The sequence below is a fragment of the Bos javanicus genome, chromosome 29 (assembly GCF_032452875.1).
Source record: "Bos javanicus breed banteng chromosome 29, ARS-OSU_banteng_1.0, whole genome shotgun sequence".
Taxonomy (NCBI): Eukaryota; Metazoa; Chordata; class Mammalia; order Artiodactyla; family Bovidae; genus Bos; species Bos javanicus.
Genome location: NC_083896.1, coordinates 48722600 through 48736085, shown reverse-complemented (window position 1 = coordinate 48736085; position 13486 = coordinate 48722600). Strand labels below are relative to the sequence as shown.

Below are 13486 nucleotides of genomic sequence, written 5' to 3'. Positions count from 1 at the left end.
GTTGTGGGATTGGATAGCACAACGGTTGTGCAGAAGAGTTGAAGGTACTAAAATCCTCTGAAGTGTATGATTTAAAATGGCGCATTTTTTGTGGTTTTGTGAATTATATCAAAAAATCTAAAAACACTGTAGCTTCTATTTCATTTGTCTTACTTTTCATGTATGGATGTAAGAGTTGGGCAACGAAGAAGGTTGAGCATTGAAGAATTGATGCTTTCTACCGCTGAGGGCTGGTGGACCTCGCTCTCGAGGATTTTCTCCTCCCGGGACCTTCTCTCCTCCCACTCCACGCTTGTTATAAAGACCTTAACACACCTCCTTTGTGAATGAGCGTGAAATGGACTCAGACCAAATCTCACCACGCAAACATGGATGGAATTACCTAGTTTGATTTATTCGAGATTTTATCAAGGACCCACTTGTACCACTGCAGAGGCTGAAGCTCCTGAGAGCCATCTGTGGCCCCATGACCATGGTCAGCCCGGCTGAGGGCCCCCAGGTAAAGTTGGGAGGACATGGTGCCGAGGGAGATGCAGGGGGTAAAGCTCAGACCCCAGAGTGAAGAGCCGGGCTCACCCTCCGTCTCCTCCAGGAGACGGTGAGTACCCTGGCTCAGAGGGACACTGACCACACACTCCAAAGAGCATTCACTGATCATCACCCTGGGTCTGATGAACGTGCGGCCTCTTAGGACACACACACACACACACACACACAGTTTCAGTAACCTGTGAAAACCAGTGTCCCTGAGATAGGGAGCTTTGCCTCGCTGAAAACTTCAGCTTGAGGTCACCCAAGGAATTTAGAAATGAGTTTGTCTTCTTCTGAGTGAGTGTGTTTATTCAGCCTGCTCTCCTGGTTGTCTCATGACCACCCAACTGCAGATGGGTCAGGGTGGACCGCGGGAAGCCAGGTGGGTGGTTGTCACGTGGACTGCGTGTCCATCCCTGTGAGGCTGGGCTGGGGTCCCTGGAGTCACCGTTGAGGTGTCTGCAACTCTCAGCAGGACAGGCATGCGGACCCCACCTTGTGGGCTCCCACAGTCTTATCACAGGGTTTGGTTTTGTTTTGTTTCCATTTCACGCCTATGGGGAAGAACTCCCAGATTAGATTTTAGGAACTTCGATTAGGTTAGATTGAGGAACTCAAGTGAGATCTGCAGATACTGGCGGCTTCCGCTTGTGGCTACGCAGTGTATGTGCTGCTGTTCAGCCGCTCAGTCGTGTCCGACCCCGTGGACTGCAGCACGCCAGGCCTCCCTGTCCACCACCATCTCCTGGAGTCTGCTCGAACTCATGTCCATTGGCCTGGCGATGCCATCCAGCCGTCTCCGTGTATACCGCATAAGGTGTGTACAACACGGTGTGCAAGGCGTGGCTTTTCAAGGTCAAGCCTGGCCTAAGTGAGGCTTACAGGGGACTCGAGAGAAAATGCAATTTAGTGCTCCGTGAGGGTGTTCTCCAAATTGTGGGGGATGGCCATGAAATCAGTTAATTGGACCAAGAATAGAATTAAAAAATAATAGAGGGGATTTCCTTGGCGGTCCAGCGGTGAAGACTTTTAATCCCAAAGCAGAGGGCGTGAGTTGATCCCTGCTCAGGGAGCTAAGATGCCACCTGCTGCAACTGAGGTCTGGCACAGCCAGATATTTAATGATAAACAAATATTTGTAAAAGTAGAAAGAAAAACAAATAAGCAAAGAGATGTAGACGGACAATAGTTAGAAAATCCTATAATGGTGGCTCCTATAGATTCAAACCCAAACACGCAAGGACCACCTCTCTCTTCCAGGTTCACATCATCTGTGTGTTCCATGGGTGAGACGTCCTGGGAGAGAGTCTCTTTTTCACTCACTGATGGGTTTAATTTGTACAGTTTTCGGTTTCAGAAATTGGAGAAGGAAAATGGCAACCCACTCCAGTTTTCTTGCCTAGAGAATTCCCTGGACAGAGGAGCCTGGCCCGCTGCAGTCCACAGGGTCGCAAAGAGTTGCACATGACTGAGCAACTATCACATTTCACTGGTATCAGAAATAAGTGAGCATCTTAAAATGTGTTGATAAATTTTACATCCTTGTGATAGACTTGAGAAAAGCTTACGTGACTATCGATGTTATAGATGACAGTTCTTTATTTTCCACCCTAATTTTTGTACCCTAGTGTCAGGTTCTAGGTTCTGCATCAGTTGGGACATTTATCATGAGTAACAACACCAGAGAAAAACCACAAACCAGCCAACCAACCAATCAAACAAAAATCCTGAGAAAGATGAAGAGTGGTCTAGATTAAGAACTTACTTTGTCTGACAGGGCTACCCTTGTGGCTCAGCTGATAAAGAATCTGCCTGCAACGCGGGAGACCTGGGTTTGATCCCTGGGTTGGAAAGTCCCCCTGGAGAAGGGAAAGGCTACCCACTCCAGTATTCTGGCCTGGAGAATTCCATGGACTGTATAGTCCATGGGGTCACAAAGAATCGGACACGACTGAGCGGCTTTCACTGTAGTTTTCAGATTCCATGTATAAGTGAGATTGTACAGTATTTGTCTTTCTCTGTCTGACTTCCTGCACTTAGCACAATGCCCTCCAAGTCCACCCAGGTTGCAGTATATTCCCTAACAATTTTATTGCCACGGGTCCTGGCAAGACCCAAGAGACAAGGGGAGGAAGAAAGGAAATTGGCAGCCCCAGATCAGGAGACAGACTTTTCTAGGTGCCCTGCATGGTCCCACACCTGCCTCACAGACGACTGTGGACATGCTGGCCTCAGGGGGATGGTGTGGGATTCCCTCCTCTCCTGTTGTGTTATCTGGAGCCCTTCTCCTTCAGTTGCTACGTCGTGTCTGACTCTGTGACCCCATGGACTGCAGCACACCAGGCTTCCCTCTCCTTCACCATCTCCCTGAGTTTGCTCAAAATCCTGTCCATTGAGCCGGTGATGCCATCCAACTACCTCATCCTCTGTCATCCCCTTCTGCCCTCAATCTTTCCCAGCCTCAGAATCTTTTCCAGTGAGTCAGCTCTTCCCATCAGGTGGCCAAAGTATTGGAGCTTCAGCTTCAGCATCAGTCCTTCCAATGAGTATTCAGAGTTGATTTCCTTTAGAACTGACTGGTTTGACTTCCAAGAGGCTGTCCAAGGAGCTCTTCAGGAGTCTTCTCTGGCACCACAGTTCAAAAGAATCAATTCTTCAGTACTCAGCCTCCTTCACGGTCCAACTCTCACTTCTGTACATGACTAGTGGAAATGTCAGGCACCTCATCTTCTAAACCCTTGCACAGCAGAATGAAGCATATGCCAGAATGACAGCCCCAGAGCTCCTGCCTTGCTCAGTCAGCAAGGAGTATGGTGGCCCTGCATAGAAAGAAGTCAGATTTTGCAATATTGGGGAGGGCGTGGGACTCTGAGCCAGGAAACCAGGCTTCCTGTCGGGCTCGGCCACGTACCCACTGTGGAACATTTGGAAGATCTTGGAAATCTCCTCCTCCCCCATGATGCATCAGCCGTGTGACCCCAGTGGACCCTCTTTGCTGATGTCCATCGTTAGAAACCGCAGCTTCTGGGGCTTCCCGGGTTGTCTAGTGGTTAAGACTCTTACTTGCAAAGGACCTGGTTCGATCCCTGATCAGGGAACTAAGACTCCCCTGCTATGGGGCAACTAAGCCCCTGTGCCCCAGCTAGAGACCCTGAATGCTGCAGCTCAGGCCCGGCACAGCCAAATAAAGAAATGAGTATTTTAAAAAGAAGTAATAGCTGTTAACTTTATAATCGTGAATCTGAAAACACAAAGTACGAGTCTGCACACAGTAGGTGCTAAAGAAATGCTCCTTTTTATCCGTCTCATTTAACACCTTCCGTAGTGATTTGGAAGAAAGATTATGGCTTTTCAGTTCACGATAAACTTGATGGTGTTGCAAATTCAAGCAAGGACAGAGAAGCTAGGCAGAGGGGTCTCAAAGTGAAAAGAAATACGGGCAAGAAATAAAACTCGTGTCAGTTTAGAAAGATTAAACTTGATATTATACATTATCGGAAACGTAAATCATCAGCAGGAAATGTGAGAGAGAAATGTCAAGCTGAACCACTAGAATTATATAAAAATTTGAGACGATAGCAAGAGGTACCTAGTAAGAATCAAGTCTAGTTTCGAATTCACAATCCTGAGTTTCTACAGAATATACTTTTTTGATCAAAATAATTTATTTATTTTTGTTTTTAATTTTTTTTAATTTTATTTTGTTTTTAAACTTTACAAAATTGTATTAGTTTTGCCAAATATCAAAATGAATCCGCCACAGGTATACATGTGTTCCCCATCCTGAACCCTCCTCCCTCCTCCCGTGTGTACCAACTGCTGTTTGTCAAACTAAAGAAAGGACTGAAGTGATGAAATACCATTTTTTTGGTCTGAGATATCATAAAATTGAATTACACTTGTATACTTATATCCCCTGTATAAATTACTATATCAAAGTCTTTAAATGCTTTTTATCTCTGGGGGAATAAAAGAAATGCTCATTTTACTGGGCCCCAGTGCTCATAGAAGAAAGTCTGACTTATAGTCAAAGCTATGGTTTTTCTAGTAGGCATGTACAGATGGGAGAGTTGGACCATGAAGAAGGTTGAGTGCTGAAAAATTGATGCCTTCAAGCTGTGGTGCTGGAGGAGACTCCTTGGACAGCAAGGAGATCAAACCAGTCAGTCCTAAAGGAAATCAGTTCTGATTATTCATTGGAAGGACTGATGCTGAAGCTGAAGCTCCAATCCTTTGGCCACCTGATGCGAAGAGCTGACTCACTGGAAAAGCCCCTGATGCTGGGAAACATTGAAGGCAGGAGGAGAAGGGGACGACAGAGGATGAGATGGTTGGCTGGCATCACTGACTTGATGGACATGAATTTGAGCAAACTCTGGGGGATCCTAGAGGACAGAGGACCCTGGTGTGCTACGGTCTATGAGGTCACAAAGAGTCAGACATGACTTAGCAACTGAACAACAGCAATAAGTCTATCTGAACAGTGGAATATTATTCAGGCATGAAAAGGGAGGGAGTTCAAACTCCTGCTGCAACATGGATGAATTGGAAACATTACGCGCAGTGAAAGAGGCCAAAGACCACGGATTATCTGCTTCTGTTTATGTGAAGTGTCCAGAATAGGCAACCTATGGCGAGAAGAAACAGGCTGTGGTGTCAGCGGGGATGGTGAGACCGACTGCTCGTGGATGTGGGGCTTGTAGGGGGTAATGAAATGTTCTGGAATTAGGCAGTGCTGGCGGTTGCACAATCTTGTGACTAGACTAAAAACCACTGACGTGTGTACTTGAAATGAGAGAAAAGTATCAAATGTGAATTATATCTCAGCAGAATAAAATAAAGTCCAGAGTCTTCCTGGAACACACAAGACCCTCTTTTTCCAAGCTGGCGTAGCCTCGTGTCTTGCCCTTGTTTGCTGCCGCCTGGGCTCTGGCCTCCTGTCTCGCTTTCTCTGGCTTCTGACCTCTGCCTGGTGTTGCCCTTGAGCCAAAGCCCTCGCCCCACCTGTCCCCGCCCTTTCATATGCTGTCTCCTCTGGACCCTGCGGAGATCAGCTTAGAAATCACCACCTCTAAGAGTCATCTGTCTCCACCCCAGATTGTGATGACGCGTGCATGTTATAGCTTTCTGAGTGCAGACATGCTCGACTGCGTGCCAGCTGTCTGCTCACCCTTCAGTCCCCTGGGAGAAGCAAGCGCTTCGGAGGCAGGAACTGTGTCTAATGCTTTGGCCATAGTCTGTTCCTAGTGCACCAAGCCGTACCAGGTACCCACTAAATGCAGGCCCTTGATCTTCTCTTCCAAACACACTGGATAGTTAATTTTCATGAAGGTGAGAACAATCAAGCTCAAGGAAATGAGCAAGTGGAAGTGAAAGCTGCTCAGCCATGTCTGCCTCTTTGTGACCCCGTGGACTGTATAGTCCATGAATTCTCCAGACCAGAATTCTGGAGACGGTAGCCTTTTCCTTCTTCAGGGGGCCTTCCCAACTCAGGGATGGAACCCATGTCTCCCATGTTGCAGGTAGATTCTTTATCTGCTGAGTCACAAGGGAAGCCCAAGAATACTGGAGCGGGTAGCCTATCCCTTCTCCAGCGGATCTTCCTGACTCAGGAACTGAACTAGGGTCTCCTGCGTTGTAGGCACATCCCTTACCAGTGAGCTATCAGGGAAGCCCCAGGAAATGAGAAGAATGTTTAAATCCCGTAACACGTGGGAGCCATCCTGGAAGTCCAGACCGTCTGACCATGAAGACCAGCTTTGCCCTCGTGGCTAGGTCTGGTCCTCAGTGGGGCTCTTGCCACCCCAGCTCAGCATGTCACCCCTCCCAGTGCTGTCCAGCAAAGCTGGCTGAGCCGGAGTCACAAACCTTCAGGCAAGGGTGGTCTCCCAGCCCACTTGTTCTTTTCCAAGAGTCTGGTAGCTAGAGACTTTGCAAAATTCAACACCTTAAAAGAATACATCAGTCGTGCTGCAACCTCCAGCTGCTGGACAGCGTGTCAGTAACAGTTAACCCGGCGGGTCTGTCTGTCCTGTGGGAGCCAGGAGGAAGCACGTGGGGGTCTGCATGGCTGTAAAACACCGCCTATCGGTGGCCTCGGATAGGAACAAGGTAGAGGCTGGACCACAAGAAGCCACTGGGGCCCAGAGGGTTTTGACCGACAGAGGCGGCAATTTCATGTCATGTGATCTGGTCGCCAGCACTGGGCACCTGGAGGCCTCAGGAGTGATGGAGAGGCCATTGTCCCCACAACAGACCCCAGCAGAGGCAGCCTGGGTTTCCCTGTTACTGTCCTCACCCACGTCAGGGGCAGGGAGGCCTCTAAGACATTCAACACAGAGAAAGGGGAGGCTCGCGCTTCTCACAGCTCAGCACATGTTTGAGGCCAGAGCAACCCCGCGGGGAGGCGGGGGGCGTGGGAAGGGGCTGCATGCTCCTGGCAGGAGAGCAGTGAAGCCCTCGCCCTGAATGTCCGGAGCCACTTGGAGAGTATCCCAGACAAGGAAGAAAGGAGTGGGCCCGACTTGCCTTCCAGAGGGCTGGTTATTCTCTTCGAGGCGGACCTCCGGTTCTGGGGTGGGGGTGCTAGACAGAGTGAGCAGCCATCCGGGGTGTGGTCCAGGTCAGAGACGATGCACGTGGTTGCGGGCGCAAAGCTGGGGGAAGCTGAGGGCCAGGAGAACAGGGATGCTCTGATGACTTGTGATGCTGCGGTCAGTGGGGTCTCCAGAATTCTCTTACATTCTCTGGAATGTCGTCCCTCATCGGTTGCTCCTCTGTCTCATATTTCAGTCTTTACATTTTCACGTTCAGGAAAGACTGAAGCACAAGCAAGCACGTCGAAGAGGTGAACAGAGAAACAAGAAAATAGGTGTGTGAAGGGGTCGGTGCTGCGTGGGCTTCAGTGCGTCCCACTCCGAGCGGCTGTTGAGAAAAGGGTGTTGAGAGTCAGGAAAGGCTTGAGGACCTTTGCCCAGAACAGCAGCCAGGCAGCAGTTCCTGATTTGACTTCTGGGCGGCAGTTAGACCTGTGGGCTTCCCTAGTGGCTCAGACGGTAAAGACTCTGCCTGCAGTGCAGGGCGCCTGGGTTAGATCCCTGGGTTGGGAAGATCCCCTGGAGAAGGGAATGGCAACACACTCCAGTACTCTTGCCTGGAGAATCCCATGGACAGAGGAGCCTGGCAGGCCACAGTTCCTGGAGTCGCAGAGTCAGACACGACTGAGCAACACGCACACACAGGGCCTATGAGTGTCTTCACTTTTCAGATGAGGACAGAGTCAGAGGCCCTAGGTGGCCTGACCCAGGCGTAAGTTGGAGGGGCCTGGGGGCTGATTAAAGAGAATGATACGGCCGTGAGCTGGTAGCGGTACCCAGCAGCGTTATCAGGGTGCACTCTGCCAGGTTTGCACGGGAGGAAGTCCCCCATAGAGCGGGACCCTCCAGAAGCCTCAGCACAGAGTGCCACCTGGCACAGGGGAGCTGCTGGGGCAGAGGGGAGTTGCAGAGGGCTTGTGGGTCTCGGTGACTTCACTCAGCAGCGTGGCGGGAGCCTCTGTGTTGGAGAGCGCCACGCGGAGCTGTGGCTTGAGGTCTTTCCTGGCCAGATGTTTGTCTTATCTATTGCTCACAGATGATGGTTGCAGTTTTGGATAAACAGGCAGGTCCTGACTGACTTAAAATCTGTTTATTTGGGCTCTAAGTGAAGTCAGTCAGAAAGAGAAAGACAAATATCATAGGATATCACTTAATGTGAAATCTGAAGTACAGCACGAATGAGCCTACCTTAAACAGAGACAGAGTCACGGACACAGAGAATGGACTGTGGGTTGACGAGGTGGAGGGGCTGGGGGAGGGACAGTGTGGGAGGCTGGGGTTGGCAGAGGTTTGCTTTTGTATACATAATGGATAGCCAACAAGGTCCGACTGTATAGCACAAGGAGCTATATTCAATATCCTGTGAGAATCAAAATGGGAAAGAATAGTTAAAAAGAATGTGTGTATATGTATAACAATCACTTTGCTGCATAGCAGTCATGAGCACGACACTGTAAATCAACCATACTTCAGTTGAAAAAAGCAATTGGATGTGTAAAAATTGAGCTTGGTCCTGGTGGGCTTGGAGCTAACGGGTTCTGGCCTGCAGTATGCAGAGGGCATCTCTGACTCTCTTGGGAAACACCAGCTTCTTCCAGCTGGTAGAGGGGAGGCCCGTGTGCTCAGCGGCCTGTGGCATCGTCGCTCCCTGCCCAGCTGGGCATGACGTTCTTTTGGTTCTGACACGTGTGTGTCCCCCCTCCACACAGCTGGGGTTCCAGATTCCAGGGAGGAAATGGGGCTGGGACTTACATGCAGGGAAGATATGGCTGGGAGCAACCCTCTCAAGACCTGGCCTTAAGCAGACTTTCTTCTAGCTCAAGTGATGCCTCCATGGTTGCCCCAACAACACTTTAGGGGTTGGTTCTGAGAACACTGGAAATGGGTCCTAGAGGCGTGTTTCAGCTTCTGCTCTTTCAGTCGTCCCATCCGTGGAAGAGTCTGTCCCAAATGTTCTTGGTGGTGAGCGCGAGGTACCGACAGTAAGTCAACATCCAACACCCTTCCCACCTCCATCACGCAGCAACATGCCCCAGAGATGCTAGGATCTAGAGCCTGGACCCATCCCATGGACCACTTCTCATGTTCTTCATTGTATAATGGGGCTTGATTTTTATTTCTATAAAAAAGGCAACTAGGCTATTGGTCTTTCTAAGGGTCGTGCCCCTGGGTGCCTTCTAGAACAGTCCACCTGGGCACAGAGGTGACTCTGTCCCTGGAGGGGACACACGTGAACCAAGATGGGCGATGGAGAAGAAATGGGATTTCTCTGTAGGAGATCATGCTCTCACCTTTCCTCCGAGTGTGAGAACCCTCTCACTCGCCCCTGGCCTCACCGTCTTCTCTGGACCCTCAGGTGAGATGGCAGGAAGGCTGTGGCAGGGTGAGAAGTGGGGAAGAGATTGTTACACCATTAGCCTTACTGTCGATCTCTGTCCTTCGCATCTCAAAGCCTGTCTCTTTGTTTTCAGGCTCGCCACCCATCGTCCTCCCTGTAGGATGGTGAGAATCCTGCCGTTGAACCACCAATGCCAGCTTTGTCATTGTGGCTCTTCAGTTATTTGATTTCTTCCTTGATTTTTCCCTCAACCCTTCCTCGACAGTTTCTCCATGGCCTTGCACATGATTCCACCATTTTCAACCATCTAAAAGTTTTAAACCTTTGTGTGTGTAAATGCCTCAAATTCTTAACAGTATCTGGTAGGGGATATTAATATTTAGCCATTATACAATTATTGTTTACATTTTAAATCAGTATATTGTGTTTACAGTAAATGATGTATGTTTAAGTTTTTATGTCATATAATTTAGTTTGTTAAAGGTAAGAAAAAAATTATTGCTCAAAAATGTGTACTGTTACAGTCCTTACAAACCGCTGATATTCTCAGGGTCAATAGTTAAGAACTAATGGCATTTATCTTGGGCTTCCCGATGGCTCAGATGGTAAAGAATCTGCCTGCAATGCCTGAGACTTGGGTTTGATCCCTAGATTGGGAAGATTCCTTGGAGAAGGGAATAGCTACCCACTCCAGCATTCTTGCCTGGAGAATTCCATGGACAGAAGAGCCTGGTGGGCTACAGTCCATGGGGTCGCAAAGAGTGGGACATGACTGAGTGACTAACACTCTCTTTTTTTGCATTTATCTTCACATGCTTGTAAAATCACTGCACTTTCATGGTCTGCAGGAATCACATGAAAAACATACTCTGAATTTTGGAGGGAAACATGTCACTGAAGCCACAGAGGATGGTTATTAAGACCTCTAACTGTAGATTCAGACCACCTTGGGGAGACCCTGACTCTATTCTTGCTTGACTGAGAAGCCATTAATCATCCCCCGCCTCTGTTTCAGCATCCCTAAGATGAGGATGAGAGCCCCTTGGAGTTTACTGAACTTCTTGGTTATATGCTACTGCCAAGTCACTTCAGTCGTGTCCGACCCTGTGCGACCCCAGAGACGGCAGCCCACCAGGCTCCCCCGTCCCTGGGATTCTCCAGGCAAGAACACTGGAGTGGGTTGCCATTTCCTTCTCCAATGCATGAAAGTGAAAAGTGAAAGGGAAGTCGCTCAGTCGTGTCTGACTCTTAGCGACCCCATGGACTGCAGCCCACCAGGCTCCTCCATCCATGGGATTTTCCAGGCAAGAGTACTGGAGTGGGTTGCCATAAATGTTCTTAATAGATTTTAGTCTTAAGCCATCATTTCTTTTTTTCTCTTTTCTCTCCCTCCTCTCCTGGGCTCCCATTATGCATATTTTGGTACTTCATCATGTCCCACAGTTTCCTGAGACTTTTCATTTTTGCTCATTCTTTCCCCTCATTTACCTTTGATTTATATAATTGCTATCAATCGATCTTAAAGTTTGCTAAATCCGTCTTCTGACAGTTCAAATCTCCTTTTGAGCCCTTGTAGTGAACTTTCAACTCTATTTTAAACTCCAGAATTTCTATTTGTTCTTTTAAAAAATCATTTCTCTTTTTAAAAAATTAATTGAAGTACAGTTGATTTACAGTGTTATGTTCATTTCTGCTATACAGCAAAATCTGCTACACACACACACACACACACACACACACACACACACACACAATACACACACACACACACACACACGCATACGTTTTTTCCATTCTTTTGCATCGTGGTTTATCCAGGATATTGATCATAGTTCCCTATGCTATACAGTAGGACCTTTTTTATCCATTTATACGTAATAGTTTCTTTATTGATTTTTCTCCACTTGATGAGATACTGTCATCACACACTTCTTTCCTTCTTAGGCATGGTTTCTATTAGCGCTTTGAGTGTATCTGTAGTCGCTGCTTTAAAGTCTTCCTGCTGAATTCAACATCTGGTCGGTCTGACCATCTCTGTTCTCTACTTCTCTCTTACTCCAGCGTATGAGTCATACTTTCACATTTCTTTTGCATGTCTTGTAACTTTTGTTGAAAACTGAACATTTTAGATAACATATTGTAGAAACATGAATACTGTTTCCCATCTTATGTAGCTGTGAGAATCTGTTTACTTTGCCTAAAGTTTCCTTATTTCTTGTAAATGGTGATGGTATCTCTGTTCCCACCTGCTAACCATGACACTTACTTCCATGACTTACTCAACCTGTAGAGTTGATGCTGATGAATGTCAGCTGGGGGAAAGTCACTAAAAGAATTCTGGTGCCCCCTACTTTCTAAGGGCTTCCCTGGTGGCTCAGGGGATAAAGAATCTGCCTTCAATGCAGGAGACCAGGGTTCAATCCCTGGGTTGGGAAGATCCCCTCGATGAGGGCATGGCAACCCACTCCAGAATTCTTGCCTGGAGAACCCCATGGACAGAGGAGCCTGGTGAGCTACAGTACATGGGGTCACAAGAGTCGGACACGATCGAGCGACTAACACTCTCACACGTCCACCTACTTTCTAATGATACAGTAACTTGTTGGCTGAAAGGTTTAGCAGTGACACGAAAACTGAGTTAATATACTCTCTTCACATATAGTTCTTAAAATTGATAGATAGTCCTGAACTTCTGGAATTCATCTGGTAGCAACAGCAACTAATTATCGGAGAACTTTTATATGAATGCTTGGCAACAAATGAAAGTGCTGAAATGTTCAAAATGTTGAACAATTTTTTTGTTTGTTTGTTTCATGGCTTCTTCTGGAACAACTTTGTTGAGATTTTCACTGATGGATGCAAAAGCAATGATGGATTAAACAGCCTGTGCCTTAGCTCAGATCAAAGAAGCGGCAAAAAGTGTGACAGTACTACTGTGTCGTATTCTTTCCCATCATCACGGCTTCACAGCAATTTTACGAAAAGGCACCTCCACCCAGGAATGTCCTTTACTCTTGATGAAGCAGTAAAAACTCTTAATTAAAAAAAAAAAACTCTTAATTTTGTGAAATATATGCCTTGAGTACATGACTTTTTAATACTTTATGTGACTAAACAGGGAAATATATTAATCTAAGTATATAATATAATATATAATAAACTTGCATATTATATAACTAACATTACATATTTAATAAATATAATATATTATAAATATCTGTCACTTTGGCTTTACACCAAAGTACAATAACTCTTTCAAGCATTGCAATTACTTGAGCTGAGATCTTAACTAGCTTCTTCCTTCTCTTGATCACCATTTTTATTTGAAAGCATGATTGATTGACCAACTGTGCATATCAGTTCAGTTCAGTTGCTCAGTTGTGTCCGACTCTGCGACCCCATGAACCGCAGCACGCCAGGCCTCCCTGTCCATCACCAACTCCCGGAGTCCACTCAGACTCATGTTCATTGAGTCGGTGATGCCATCCAACCATCTCATCCTCTGTCGTCCTCTTCTCCTCCTGCTCTCAATCATTCCCAGCATCAGGGTCTTTTCAAATGAGTCAGCTCTCTGCATCAGGTGGCCAAAGTATTGGAGTTTCAGCTTCAGCATCAATCCTTCCAGTGAACACCCAGGAGTGATTTCCTTTAGGATGGACTGGTTGGACCTCCTTGCAGTCCAAGGGACTCTCAAGAGTCTTCTCCAACACCACAGAACAAAAGCATCAATTCTTCGGCACTCAGCTTTCTTTGTAGTCCAACTCTCACATCCATACATGACTACTAGAAAGACAATAGCCTTGACTAGATGGACCTTTGTTGGCAAAGTAATGTCTCTGCTTTTGAATATGCTATCTAGGTTGGTCATAACTTTCCTTCCAAGGAGTAAGCGTCTTTTAATTTCATGGCTGCAGTCACCATCTGCAGTGATTTTGGAGCCCCCAAAAATAAAGTCAGCCACTGTTTCCACTGTTTATCCATCTATTTCCCATGAAGTGATGGGACTGGATGCCATGATCTT

The 13486-nt window shown here is 47.2% G+C and overlaps 1 long non-coding RNA gene across 1 annotated transcript; it reads left to right on the top strand.

The window, feature by feature from the left end:
* Positions 1 to 5974: 5974 nt before the first annotated feature.
* LOC133241597 (uncharacterized) lies at positions 5975 to 9790 on the top strand. Its single transcript, XR_009734640.1, has 2 exons — positions 5975 to 6053; positions 9284 to 9790. It is a non-coding gene; the product is annotated as an uncharacterized LOC133241597 (long non-coding RNA).
* The last annotated feature ends 3696 nt before the right edge of the window (positions 9791 to 13486 follow it).